The sequence below is a fragment of the Nicotiana sylvestris genome, chromosome 7 (genome assembly GCF_000393655.2).
Source record: "Nicotiana sylvestris chromosome 7, ASM39365v2, whole genome shotgun sequence".
NCBI classification, from domain to species: Eukaryota; Viridiplantae; Streptophyta; class Magnoliopsida; order Solanales; family Solanaceae; genus Nicotiana; species Nicotiana sylvestris.
In genome coordinates, this window is record NC_091063.1 from 87,040,221 (window position 1) to 87,053,017 (window position 12,797).

Sequence of the window (12,797 nt, forward strand, 5' to 3'; positions counted from 1 at the left end):
TCGAACTAAACAGTTGGTGGATTTGGGTTCAGGGGGTTGAGGTGGTCCTAGGGTGTTAATGTGGAGGTCACCGGCGTCCTTGCCGCCGGCTTTACGGGGAAGGTGCACAGAGGCGGCTAGGGTTTGTGAGGTCCGTGTTTGGGACGATGAAAGGGGGGGGGGTGTTTGGATGGGGCGTGAGGTAAGGTTTTAGACTTATATAGTTAGTGAGTGAATAGATCCTAGCCGTCGGATGAGGCGAGATGAAGGGCCAGGATCTTTTAGCTGGTGGGGAACGACGTCGTTTCAAGTGCAAGGGGTTGGGTTGGTCCGGGGTTGAACGGGTCGGGCACATGGGAGTGGCCTGAGGCCGTTGGATGGGATTGGGTTTTAACGGTTGAGATTAGACGGCCTTATACGGCGTCGTTTGAGTAAAGGATTGGCCTGATCTGGGCCGTTCCTCTGAATCAATCAATGGCTCAAAAGGATGATGCCTATACGGCGTCGTTTGGGGCGTCTTGCAGAAGACCTGGTTGGACTGGGTCATTTGTATTGGTTTGGGCCTGATTTCATTTGAAATGTTGGCCCAAATCCAATATTTTCCCTCTTATAACTTAAAAAATAAAAATTCCTAACTAAATTATAAAATCAAGACAACACCGTACAAATATTAATTAATACCTAAACAACAATTATCACTCACATTGAACATTTAATTAAAATAAAATCACTCAATGACAGCAAATAGAGTAAAAGATGCTTTTTTTTTGTGATTTTTCCTTTTAAAACCAAATTATGATTTGGTTAATTCCTAATAGTAGAATGATATCCTAAAATTTACATGCGACATATATTTTTGTATTTTTATTCGACAAAACTAAGCAATCACAATCAAAACCACAAATAACTGCCAACAGTGCCACGTAAACTCAAAAATTGTATAACGAAACCCTTTGTTTATTTTTGATTTCTTTTGGAGTAATTGTCGTGTAAACAAAAATCACGTGCTCACACTTGTAATAAGGTTGCTTACAAAATTTGTAATTTTCTAAGGCTGCATCATCCTTATAGAATAACATGCAACCTCAAAACAATCAATCCTCTCTGATGAAAGTCCTAACTTAGAAACCAATTTCTTTGCCGTGTAGAAATCTTTGGGTAGGTCAATTTTATTCGAATTAGGTTCATTCATAAGACAAATGATAGAGTCCATGCCCGCTTGAGAAATACTCGAATCCGATTTAATACTTAATATTCTAACTGCGACAGACAACTTAGAATGCATTGAGCCTTTATACAATGGACGACTAGCTTCCTGTAATTGTTCATAGAAGCGCTTAGCATCATCACTTGGTTCAGATTGAGCCCCTAGGTACATCACAAAAGCATCCCTAATCATTTCATTGAATCAATAATTTCAGCATTATCCTCGGCTAATGGACTACCCTCACTACCAAAATTTTTTTGAGAATCGACATCACCAACACTAGCAACATCCCCTCCATGAATAGTCCACACGTAATAATATTTCATAAACCCTTTTTTATAAAGATGAATTTTAACAACATCTAGATGCAATAATTTTTCACCCTTGCATTTTACGCAAGGGCACCTAATCACCTCTTCACTAAGAAATTCATGAAGTGTTTTCGCTTTAGCCATATATTTAGCAACCCTTTCTATAAATTCTTCCCTCAACCCACTACGATTAGGATAAGTCCGATTATATATTCATGTAGCACGTGAATTATCAGTGCAGTGGGCACTAGATGTCAAGTGATTAGGATTCGTGATTTGTGACTCGTGATTTGTGATTATGAGGCATGATACGTCGGGGTAATTCTTGTATAAACCCGTGTGAGAGCCGTTGATTATTGGGTTGTTACTTATTTTTCCTTGTTTCCCCTGGACTTAAATTGTATTCTGCTTACTTTATGACGTTATTAACTGTTTGCTCTTTGTTGCTAATTGTTGATACTAGTTTCCGTTTGCAAGTGTTGTATTATTATTCTTACCATGTTTAGCTTTATATTGATTTTGTTCCCTGTTAGTTTTATATTCATACTTGTACAGGTTATTATATCTAGTAGATGTCTTGACTGATCCTCTTCACTACTCTATCGGGCTTAGTCTTGATACTTACTAGGTAACGATGTACTCATGTTACGCTTGATGTACATTTTTGTGCAAATCCAGATACCTCAGAGCGTGTTGGTCATTAGATAGCTGATTGTGTATTGCTGTGGAGACTTCAAGATATACTTCCCATCGCGTTCACATGTCTCGGAGTCACCTTCTGAAGTTTTACTTTGCACTATTTATTTGTATTCCAACTAGTAATGTATTCGATATTTTTAGTTATACTTAGAAAAGCTTATGACTTACACCATCGATTTTGAGATGTTGTATATCTACTTTGGATTGTTGGGTTTGGATAGACATTTTTGATTCGTGTTTAATAGTTGATTGGTTAAAATCTGTTATTAATTCAGTAAGTGTTAAGCTTACCTAGTCCTAGAAATTAAGTGTCATCACGACCTAAGGAGGAATTTTGTGTCGTGACATAACTCTTTCTTTGACAGGGAGGTGGAGTATTTTTGGTAAAGGGCATTTAAATAGCAGTATCAGGACTGACGTGATTACGAGTTATTTCACGGATAGTAACACCTGCTAATACTTTGGTTGTTGGTCCACATTTCACTAGGCGAAGGACATGTGTCAATGTGTTTGTTGTACTTGAGCTGCCTAAATTCTTTCCACTTTTTTTTTTTATTTTTTTTTTATTTTTTATTTTCACCATGTATCCGATATCCAGGCTGCAACTAATTCGGATTCGTGCAGCGCAAGATCCTTTAAAAGAAAAAGTGCTAATTATAAAAAAAAGTATATTCATTCACTAGGTTCAAATCCAAGATGTCTAAATAAGAGTAGAGATATCATATCCATCCCACCACAATCTGTGATGTTCAATTACCTAAATTTTATTTATGCTTGAGTTCTACTCTCTCACTATTCGTTATATTTTCCTTATATGTTTACTAAATAAGATGTGCGGATAAACCAGGTAAAGAAGGGGCTCTTCATTGACTTTCATGCTTCCTAAAGGATATTTTGGTCATTTAGCATATAAATATATTTGAAAATGTCAATTATGTCATTCTGAAGGTGGACTTCCAATGTCTATTGTGCCATTCTGAAGGTGGACTTTCCCTATTCAATAAAGGATTTCTCCATAATTTCGTGGCTAGTCTCTCCGTGACGGTTGTTTCTTCCAGGTTTTGCTTTATCCTTTAGTTTTGCTTTTGCTCCTCTCCATTTTCTTTTGGATTAGCAAGCCTTTTATCTGCAATATTTGCACTATTTCTATCATGTCCCAAAATCTCAACCACGGGGTGTCACGACCCTAAACCCGGACCCGATTGTGATGGGATCTCTCGTGAATACAAAGTCAGCCGACACACACATCCAATTCATTTTAAGCAATTAAAATAATACCAATTAAGTCTTTAACATAATAATAATCCCAAAATAAAGGTGAATAATAAAATTTGCGGAATAGACATAGCCTGACATCGGGGTGTCACCAGTCATGAGCATCTATCATAGAACTACAAGTCTGAAAGAGTCTACACAATCTATTGCATGACTAGGACAAGAGAAAGAAATAATGATAAGAGGGAGAGACACTGGGCTGCGAACGCCGAGCAACTACCTAGTGGACTCCGAGAATCTGCTGGAAGCTATCAACCCTCGCTAGCAGGACTTGAAGCGCCTGAATCTGCACATAGGGTGCAGGGAGTAAAGTGAGTACTCCAACTCAGTGAGTAATAATAATAAATGAAGACTGAGCGATAAGAAATCACGTAAAAATACAACAACATGCTATACAATGACATAGTAAAACCAGTAAGTGCAGTAAAATTGTGAAATCTCTTAAAAACATTTTAGCTCAGTTTAAGCTTCTTTAAAATACCATTTTTAACAGTTAAACAAGTAAATGACATGCAACTAGAAAAGTTAAACACATAAAACCGCCCCTCGGGCAATAACATGGAACAACACCAGTCCCTCAGACTATAGGCAACAACATAGAACAACACCAGCCCTTCAAGCTATATCTCATATCATAATGGGTACCCGCGCTCACTTGGGGTGTACAGACTCCAGGAGGGTCCCCTTACGGCCCAAGCGCAATATCAAGCCATCTCGTGGCATAGCCCATAGGCTCTTGGCCTCATATCAAGCCACCTTGTGGCGTACAATCTTAGGCCCTCGACCTCACAATCATAAATCAGTATATCACTGCTGCGATGTGCAGCCCGACCCAAAAGTATCCTCGCAACACAGGCCCTCGACCTTACTCAGTCAGAACCTCATAAGCCACTCGGGCAACAGTAAAACATGACGCTCAGCCCAAAATATCATTTAAAATATCATCTAATGTGTTAAAACAGAGTAAACATGGTTGAGTTTTGAAAATGGTATAATATAGCATGACTGAGTACAAATATTAAAATCAAAACAGTGAGAAAATAGCAGTAAAAATCCCCTAAGGGTCCAAATAGTTGGCACGAAGCCCAAATATGGCATTCAGCCCAAAACATGATGATAGCAAACAGTTTTCAATCAAATACGCGGTAAAACAGTCATCCGGGATGGACTAAGTCACAATTACCCAACGGTGCACGACCCCACGTTCGTCATCTAGCATGTGCGTTACCTCAATATAGCACAACGATGTGAAGTCCGGGGTTTCATACCCTCAGGAAAACATTTACAATCATTACTCACCTCTATCCGGTCCAAATCTCTAGCCCGCGATGCCTTTGTCTCTCGAATCGGCCCCCCGGATGCTCCAAATCTAACCAAAATCAGTGCAAAACCATCAAAATATGATAAGGAAACAAAGCCCACTCGAAAGAAATCAAATTACAACATAAATTCTGAAATTAGCCAAACCCGACCCCCGGGCCCATGTCTCGGATTCCGATAAAAATTACATCAATAGACTCCTTATCACTCCCCGAGTTCATTCATATCAAAATTACCAAAATCCAACCTCAAATGATCCCTCAAATCCCTAATTGTAGGTCTCCAATTACAAGCCCTAGTTCTTCAATATTAGGCTTAAATTCCATGATTAATTAGGTAGAATTCACATTAGGATTGAGTATTAAGTCCATAAATCTTACCTCCAAGTGTTCCCCCTTAATCCCTTTTCAATCCTCTTCAAAAAGCTTCAAAATCGCCCAAAAATGGTGGAGGTTAGCCCCAAAATCGCGGACAATGACTGTTTAAACATTCTGCCCAGGCATTCAAAACCTTCTTCGCGAACGCAGTGAAAGCCTTGCGTTCACGAAGCACAACCTGACGTTGACCACATTTTTCTTCTTCGTGAACGCGTCTGCTCTCACGCGAACGCGATGCTCCTGACTCCAACCCTTCGCGAACGTGGCTCCCTTCTTGCAAACGCATAGCTCAACGACCCCAGCCCTTCGCGAACACGGAACCTCTCTCGCAAACGCGAAGGCTAAATCTTTAGCCTCACCTGCTAACCCTTCGCGAACGCGAGGGTCCACTCACGAACGCGAAGCAATGCTGTCTGCAACACTTCAGCAGATTTTTCTGCAACTTCCCATGACATGAAATAGTCAGTTTGACCACCCGAAACTCACCCGAGGCCCTCGGGACCTCAACCAAACATGATAACATATCCCATAACATCATTCAAACTTGTTACAACCTTCGAACGCTCGAAACAACATCAAAACACCAAATTCACATCGGATTCAAGCCTAAGAATTTCAAAATTTTCTAAATTCTGCTTTCGATCAAAAAGTCTATCAAACCGCATCCGAATAACCTAAAATTTTGCAAACACTTCCCAAATAACACAATGGACCTACTGCAGCTTTCGGAATTCCATTCCGACCCCTATATCAAAATCTCACCTATCAACCGGAAAACGCCAAAATTCCAATTTCGCCAATTCAAACCTAAATCCACTCTGAACCTCCAAAACACATTCCGATCATGCTCCTAAGTCCCAAATCACCTCCCAGAGCTATCTGAACCATCAGAACTCACATCGGATCCCTTTAACACATAAGTCAACATCCGGTTGACTTTTTCAACTTAAGCTTCCTCAAAAAAGACTAAGTGTCTCAAACCTTACCAAAACTTCTCCGAACCCGAACCAACCAACTCGGTAACACAAAATACAGCCAAACAAGGCAATAAGAAGTAGAAATAGGGGAAACTAAGCGGTAACTCATGAAACGACCGGCCGGGTCGTTACATCCTCCCCCTCTTAAACAAACGTTCATCCTCGAACGAGTCCAGAAACATACCTGAAACCTCAAACAGGTGAGGATATCTGCTCCGCATATCCCGCTCGGCCTCCCAGATAGCCTCCTCCACGGGCCGACCTCTTTATTGCACATTCACTGAAGCTATATCTTTTGATATCAACTTTCGAACCTGACGCTCCAAAATAGCTGTTGACTCCACATCATAAGTCAAATCACCATCTAACTGCACCGTGCTGAAATCCAAAACATGAGACGGATCCTTAATATACTTTTGGAGCATAGAAACATGAAATACCGAATGCACACTCGACAAGCTGGGTGGCAAAGCAAGCTCATAAGCCACCTCCCCAATCCTCCGAATCACCTTAAAAGGCCGAATGAAACGAGGACTCAATTTACCCGTCTTCCCAAGTCTCATAACACCCTTCATGGGTGAAACCTTCAACAGAACCTTCTTACCAACCATGTAGGAGACATCCCAAACCTTCCTGTCAGCATAACTCTTTTGTCTTGACTGTGCTGTACGAAACCTCTGCTGAATCACCTTCACTTTTTCTAAAGCATCCTGCACCAAGTCTATCCCCAATAGCCTAGCCTTACCCGGATCAAACCAACCAACTGGAGATCTACATCACCTCCCATACAAAGCCTCATGTGGAACCATCTAAATACTTGACTGATAGCTATTATTATAAGCAAACTCTGCGAGCAGTAGAAACTGATCCCATGACCCTCCGAAATTAATGACACAAGCATGTAACATGTCCTCCAATATCTGAATAGTGCGCTCGGACTGCCCATCCGTCTGAGGGTGAAAAGATGTGCTCAACTCAACCTGAGTACCCAACTCTCGCTGCACGGACCTCCAAAACTGCAAAGTAAACTGAGTGCCCCTATTTGAAATGATGAAAACTGGAACACCATGAAAAAGAACAGTCTCCCGAATATAGATCTTTGCCAACCGCTTTGAAGAATACGTAGTACACACAGGAATGAAGTGCGCGGACTTGGTCAGCCGATCCACAATCACCCAAATAGCATCGAACTTCTTCAAAGTCTGTGGGAGCGCAACTACAAAGTGCATGGTGATTCGTTCCCACTTCCACTCTAGAATATCCATCTGCTGAAGCAAGCCACCCGGTCTCTGATGCTCATATTTCACCTGTTGACAATTGAGACACTGAGCTATAAATCCCACAATGTCCTTCTTTATTCTCCTCCACCAATAATGTTGTCTCATATCCTGATACATCTTCGTGGAACCCAGATGAATGGAATACCGCGAGATATGGGCATCATCTAGAATCTAGCCTCCTCCAGAATCAACTCCCAAAGCCCATCTACATTGGGCACACATATCCAACCTTGCATCCTCAACACCCCATCATCACCAATAGTCACATCTCTGGCATCATCGTGCTGAGCTCTGTCCTTAAGGACAAACAAATGAGGATCATCATACTAGCGCTCTCTGATGCGATCATATAAGGAAGACCGAGAAATCACGCAAGCCAAAACCCAACTGGGATCCGAAATATCTAACCTCACGAGCCTATTGGCCAAGGCCTGAACATCAACTGCAAGAGGTCTCTCCCTAACTAGAATGTATGTCAAACTCCCCATACTTACTGCTTTTCGGCTCAAAGAATCGGCCACCACATTGGCCTTCCCCGGATGGTACAATATAGTAATATCATAATTCTTTAGCAACTCCAACCATCTCCGCTGCCTCAAATTGAGATCCTTATGCTTGAACAAGTGTTGGAAGCTATGATGATTCGTAAACACCTCATAAGAAACACCATACAAGTAATGCCTCCAAATTTTCAACGTGTGAACAATGGCAGCCAACTCCAAATCGTGAACGGGGTAGTTCTTCTCATGAGGCTTCAACTAACGAGAAGCATACGCAATAACTCTACCCTCGTGCATCAATACACACCCAATACCAACTCTCGAAGTATCACAATACACGGTATATGAACCTGAAGTTGATGACAAAACTAACACTGGAACTGTGGTCAAGGCAATCTTGAGCTTATGAAAGCTCTCCTCATACTCATCTGACCATACAAACGAAGCACCCTTTTGAGTCAACTTGGTCAAGGGCAATGCGATAAATGAGAATCCCTGAACAAACCAGCGGTAATAACCCGCCAAACCAAGAAAGCTGTGAATCTCTGTGGCTGAGGACGGTCTGGGCCAACTCTGAACTGCCTCTATCTTCTTTGGATCAACCTAAATACCCTCGCTAGACACCACGTGCCCCAAGAAAGCCACTGAACTGAGCCAAAACTCACACTTGGAGAACTTTGCATAAAGCTTCTCCTCCCTCAATCTCTGTAACGCAACTCTCAAATGCTCCGCATGCTCTTCCTGACTACATGAGTACACCAGAATATCATCAATGAAAACTATGACAAACAAGTCGAGATAAGGCCAGAACACGCTGTTCATCAAATGCATGAACGCTTCTGGGGCATTGATCAGCCCAAAAGACATCACCAAGAACTCATAATGACTATATCGGGTCTTGAAAGTTGTCTTAAGAATATCCGAGTCCTTGATCTTTAATTGGTGATAACCTGAACGGGGATCAATCTTAGAGAACACTCTCGCTCCCTGGAGCTGGTCGAATAAAGCATCAATGCGAGGCAGAGGATACTTGTTCTTAACTGTTACTTTGTTCAACTGCCTATAATCAATGTACATCCTCATCGTGCCATCCTTCTTCTTCACAAATAGAACCGGTGCACCCCAAGGCAACACACTAGGCCAAATGAACCCCTTATCAAGGAGTTCCTGAAGCTGTCCTTTAACTCCTTCAACTCCGCTGGTGCTATACGATACGGTGGAATAGATATGGGCTGAGTGCCCGACACCAGGTCAATACCAAAATCAATATCCCTGTCCGGTGGCATGCCCGGCAGGTCTGTAGGAAACATATCGGGAAAATCCCTCATAACTGGAACATGATCAATACTAGGAGTCTCTGCACCGACATCCCTTACAAAGACTAAATACGAAAGACAACCCTTCTCAACCATACGTTGGGCCTTCAAGAATGAAATTACCCTACTAGGAACATAATCCGTCGAACTTCGCCACTCAATCCATGGCATACTCGGCATGGCCAATATCACTATCTTAGCATGCAGTCCAAAATAGTACGACACGGATATAGCCAATCCATGCCCAAAATAACATCGAAATCCACCATACATAATAATAAAAGATCTACTCGGGTCTTCAGACCCCCCCATAGTCACCACACACGACCGGTACACACGATCTACAACAATAGTATTTCCCACCAGAGTAGATATATGAATAGGTGAAACAAGAGACTTACGAGGCGTATCCAAATAACGAGCAAAGTATGATGACACATAAGAATAAGTGAAACTGGGATCAAATAATACAGAGGCATATCTATGGCAGACTGAGACAATACCTGTAATAATAGCATCGGAAGCAATAACATCGAGTCCAGCTGGAAGTGCATAGAAACAGGCCTGATTGCTACCTGATCGGCCTCTCCCTCTAGGGTGACCCCTACCTGGCTGACCTCCACCCCTAGCTGGATGGGTGGGTGGTGGTGAAGTAACTGGCATTGAAGCCGATGGCTGACTCCTCTGCTAAGATGAACCTGCAAGACAATGAGGACACTACCTCCACATATGACCCATCTCTCCACACTCATAGCAACTCCATGGCGCTAGAGACGGGGATTGAAGGGAACCCCTAGCACCGGAATGACTAGCATATGCACCTGGCATAGAAAAGCCTTGAACTGAGGGAGCACGTGACGAACTTTGAGTTAGAAGGGCACTAAGTGATGACTGGCCCTGATGAGAACTGTGAGAACCATTACCCGATGACGCTCCACGATAACCTCAGCGAGCTGGCTGAGCACGCTTGAATGGACGGCCTCTGCCGTGCTGAAACTGACCTCTCGAAGGAGCACCACCATAGCTACCAGATCCTCGAGGCCTCTTGGTCTCCCTCTCATCTCGCTCCTGGCGACAAACTGACTCCATCTCACGAGCAATGTTAACAACCTCCTCAAAAGTAGCACCAGACACCCTCTCCCTGGTCATGGGAATACGAAGCTGATAAGTAAGGCCATCCACAAACCTCATAATCCTCTCTCTATCTGTCAGAACCAACCAAATAGCATGATGAGCTAACTCGGAGAACCTCATCTAATACTGTGTCACAGTCATCTCTCCATGATGCAACCACTCAAACTGCTTGCGCAGCTCCTCTCTACGAGACTGTGGCACATACTTCTCCAGAAAGAGAACGGAGAACTACTGCAAGGTAAGGGGTGCTGCACCAACAGGCCTATGCCTCTCATAAGCCTCCCACCAAATGAAGGCAACTCCAAAAAATTGAAAAGTAGTGAAAGCGACCCTTCTGGTCTCCAGAATACTCGTTGTGCGAAGAATCCACTGACACTTGTCCAAGAAACCCTGGGCATCCTCGCCCTCTGCACCACTAAAAGTCGGAGGCTGAAGTGTACCAAACCTCTCCAACCTACGCTGCTCATCCTCTAGTATGGCAGGAGCTACGTAGTCCTGAGCAGCTACAACCGGCTGAGCTGGATGTGCCCGTGTCTGAAGTCCCTGCATGATCTGCTCAGGTGTGCGAGCAGCGGGAGTCTGAGTGCCTCCCCCGGCCTGATAAGTAGTTGCGGCTGTAGTCACTGAGACCGCCTAGGCTAGGCCAGTGCATATTGATAGAATATGAGCCAAGGCCTCATGAAGAACCAGAATCACAATGGGCACAGCTGGTGCCTGAGTTGGTGCTGCTGGAGAGTCCATAACTAGGACCTGATCCTGAATTGGGGCGGCTGGTGGATCTGCAGGTGCTACCTTAGCTGCCGTGCGGGCCAAACCCCTGTCCCTACCATGACCACGACCGCGTCCTCGGCCTATAGTGTCCACAACTGGTGGTACTGGTAGTTGTCCATCTTGATCGATAGCGCGTGTCCTCACCATTTGTAAGAGAATAGAATAACAAAAGTTTAGTACTCGGATTAAAAGATTCGCATGACAAGAATTTCAAGAATATGAAGTTTTTCCTAAAGGTTCTGCAGTCTCTCGAGGATAAATACAGACGTCTCCGTACCGATCCATGAGACTCTACTAAACCTGCTCATGACTCGTGAGACCTATGTAACCTAGGCTATGATACCAACTTGTCACGACCCTAAACTCGGACCCGGTCGTGATGGCGCCTCTCGTGAAGACAAGGCCAGCCGACACACACACCCAATTCATTTTATGCAATTAAAATAATACCAATTAAGTCTTTAACATAATAATATCCTAAAATAAAGGTGAATAATACAATTGCGGAATAGACATAGCCCAACATCGGGGTGTCACTAGTCATGAGCATCTATCATAAAACTACAAGTCTGAAAGAGTCTACAAAATCTATTATATGATTAGGACAAGGGAAAGAAATAATGATAAGAGGGAGAGACACTGGGCTGCGAACGCCGAGCAGCTACCTAGTGGACTCCGAGAATCTGCTAGAAGCTATCAACCCTCGCTAGCAGGACTTGAAGCACCTGAATCTGCACATAGGGTGCAGGGAGTAAAGTGAGTACTCTAACTCAGTGAGTAATAATAATAAATGAAGACTGAGCGATAAAAAATCACGTAAAAATACAACAACATGCTATACAACGACATAGTAAAACCAGTAAGTGCAGTAAAATAGTGAAATCTCTTAAAAACATCTTAGCTCAGTTTAAGCTTCTTTAAAATACCATTTTTAACAGTTAAACAAGTAAATGACATGCAACTAGAAAAGTTAAACACATAAAACCGCCCCTCGGGCACAATACCAACAGAATTAGCCCCTCGGGCAACAACATGGAACAACACCAGTCCCTCAGGCTATAGGCAACAACATAGAACAACACCAGCCCCTCAAGCTATATCTCATATCACAATGGGTACCCGCGCTCACTTGGGGTGTACAGACTCCAGAAGGGTCCCCTTACGGCCCAAACGCAATATCAAGCCATCTCGTGGCATAGCCCATAGGCTCTTGTCCTCATATCAAGCCACCTTGTGGCGTACAATCTCAGGCCCTCGACCTCACAATCATAAATCAGTATATCACTGCTGCGGCGTGCAGCCCGACCCAAAAGTATCCTCGCAACACAGGCCCTCGGCATTACTCAGTCAGAATCTCATAAGCCACTCGGGCAACAGTAAAACATGACGCTCAGCCCAAAATATCATTTAAAATATCATCTAATATGTTAAAACAGAGTAAACATGGCTGAGTTTTGAAAATGGTATAATATAGCATGACTGAGTACAAATATTAAAATCAAAACAGTGAGAAAATAGCAGTAAAAGTCCCCTAAGGGTCCAAATAGTTGGCACGAAGCCCAAATATGGCATTCAGCCCAAAACATGATGATAGCAAACAATTTTCAATCAAATACGCGGTAAAACAGTCATTTAGGATGGACTAAGTCAC